At 46.2% G+C, this 2,769-nt stretch overlaps 1 pseudogene; it reads left to right on the top strand.

The window, feature by feature from the left end:
- Window positions 1-770: 770 nt before the first annotated feature.
- On the top strand, window positions 771-2,148 carry LOC149450976 (uncharacterized; annotated as a pseudogene).
- Window positions 2,149-2,769: the final 621 nt, after the last annotated feature.

Raw genomic sequence — 2,769 nt, 5'->3', positions numbered from 1 at the left:
CTAAACTTGGGCAGCTAAATGCACTAATAAGATAGGGAGTACATTCTGTGGGTCTTTTGGGACAGCAGCTGTCTCCTAACCAAGAACACTATATCTGGTAAAAAGTACATGGCATCTGCTGAAGCTTGGGACAGAGGGAGCAGCTATTCCTAGCCTTTTCTCCTTTATTTTCAGTCCTGCTTCTCAAATCCCTTGGTCTTCCACTTTGCGGCCTCCCCTTTCCTTTTTTTTCATCCTCTCTCTCCAGGTACTTTATCTGTTTTCCCTGTGTGCCCTATTTTCCTTACTGGTCTTCCCCTGTCTCTGGTGCCTATAAAGCCCTGCGCGCATCCCTCTGATTTTTTTTCTGGATGGCTTCTTCCTGCCTGCTGAGCGCATGCATGGGCTTCTGGCATGACTGGTCTGGCCGGCTGGGTCCTAGTGCCATCGGGTGGCACATGCGCGGTGCGACCATCTTGGATGAGGGCAAATCAGCTATTTTGCCATTACTCTAATTTTTTTCTTCTAGGAAGGGAGGGGGGAGTCTTCCCATTTTCTCCTCCCCCTTTCAAATGTATCCCAGGAGGTTCAGCCGGCCTTTGCTGAGAGCTCATATAAGTGCCAACAGTATTCATCTGTGGCAAGTCCTTCTTCCCAATACCCTCTTTTGTCACTTCTTTTTTCTTAAAAACAGCAGTCTAATCCTCTGTCTTATAGCTGCTCTGTCTGCCCTTTGTTTGAGATGAACCATTCGCTACCCAAACAAGACCCTCCTCCACCAAGGTACATTTATGTATTTCAGCCCTGTATGCCAGAAGAGGTCCAAGGGGACATCCAGGCACCCTGAGGAGTCCAATGAAGGCAGTCCAAGCCAAGATCGATCTTCCAGATCCAAACACCATTCGACTGGAGGACGTTCATTCACAAAAAGACAGCGATCATCATGCTACCCGAGTCTTAGGCCACAGAGATTCCAGGCACTCGGAGCCAACCCTCTACCGGACAAGTTAGTCTGCAAAGACTCTTTCAGGGACTATGCAGTGAAAAGAGACTCAGAGAGCCAGCAGATTGAGGACCTACTGGAAAACGTTGTCAAAGATTTGCTCGCAGAACTAGTAACAGCTTTTCCGTCACAGCAATCATCACAGCTCCCCTAGAACATGGCAACAGACACAGTTCTACCAGGCCCAACATCTAGTGAATCCTCTAACCCTGCAGCAGATTGTCTAAACAATCAAGCAAAGAAGATTCATCAGATGTAATGGATCCCTCCGTTTTCAGTTTTTCCCTGGTTAAACCCTATGTCCAGGCAGTTAAGTTTACCATTGGTTGGGAAGAAATGGATTCCCTAACAAAGAAATCCAAGAGTTACTTCCCATTTCTTACAAAGCTAGTTTCCTTCTTTCCTATGATGAATGAAATCAGAGACGTTATAGAAGAAGAATGGAAAAAGACAGAGAAAAGATTTTCCCTCAATCACCTGGGCAAGCTATATCCGTTGACAGACTCCAGAATGTTGGATGGTCCACCTGTAGTGGATGCAGCGGTGGTCCATTTCGCAAAGAACCTGACCTATGGACGACTCAACTTAATTTAAAGATCCCCTACACAGACGAACAGGCCTTGACCTAAAAAGGGCCTATCAGATGGCTGGGAATGCCTGTATACTGGGGTTGGGCTGACATCCATTTCCAATGACTTGCGAGTATGGACCGACAACATAGAGATGGCTATTCAACATGGAGTTCCCAAGGAAGATATTTTCAAGGCTCTGGATGAGCTGAAGCTCTCAGCCAACTTCATTGTGAAGCAGCTAATGACACAATACGATGTTCTGCAAGGATGATGCTGCATACCATAATAGCAAAGCCGGCCCTATGGTTGAAGCCGTGGGCAGCTGACATGGCGGCAAAACAAAATTGGTGTAAAATCCCTTTAGATGGTAAAGCACTGTTTGGAAAGAGGCTGGAAAAAGCCATTTCCCGCATTACAGGGGGAAAATCATACCTGCTACCCCAAGACAGGAGGGCTAGATGTATCAGGGGATTTACTTCAAGATTTCAGCAGTTCAGAGGCAAAGGTTACAGGCAGTCCAGACAAGGCAGAGACTCAAGAAAGAAGCACACAATCCACTTTTCTGAAAGCCCACAAACAAAAGGCTCTACCTAATCTGCAGGACACCACCAAGTCTTTTGACCTTTTGGCCTTGACCTTTTGGCCAGCCCAGATGATCTCAGTAGGAGCCAGACTAAAGTATTTTCCCAAAGTTTGGACACAAAAATGCAGAGATCCCTGGGTGATCTTGACAGTTCGGTTCAGACACTTCTGGACTTTCTTAAACCGGCCACCTCACGACTTCTTTACCCCCACGAGGATACCAGAGTCTCCTCAGAAGGAGGAGGTACTTCTTTAGTTTCTGGATTCCTTACGGGTGCAGCAAGCGGTAATGCTGGTTCCTCCATCCGAGATGTTTTCAGGTTAGAGACCTGTAATAGACTTCAAAAAGCTAAACCATTACATATTCTTGGAAAGCTTCAAGATGGAGTTGCTGCAAACTATTATCCATGCTGTTCATCCTGGGGACTGGATGCTGTCAGTGGACATTCAAGATGCCTACATATACCCATACTTCCACCATTTCAGAAATATCTGAGATTTGCAGTCGGCCAAATTAATCTGCAATTCCAGAGTCTGCCCTTTGGTCTTTGTACTTTACCTAGAATCTTCACAAAGGTTCTGATTGCAGTCCTAACCCCATTGTGGGAAGTAGGACTCAGGGTATATCACTAT

The sequence above is a fragment of the Staurois parvus genome, unplaced genomic scaffold (assembly GCF_062004578.1).
Source record: "Staurois parvus isolate SC_StPar_1 unplaced genomic scaffold, SC_StPar_1.0 ptg000554l, whole genome shotgun sequence".
NCBI lineage: Eukaryota > Metazoa > Chordata > Amphibia > Anura > Ranidae > Staurois > Staurois parvus.
The sequence above is the reverse complement of the archived record's forward strand: the minus strand, read 5'-3'. Positions and strand labels throughout refer to the sequence as shown.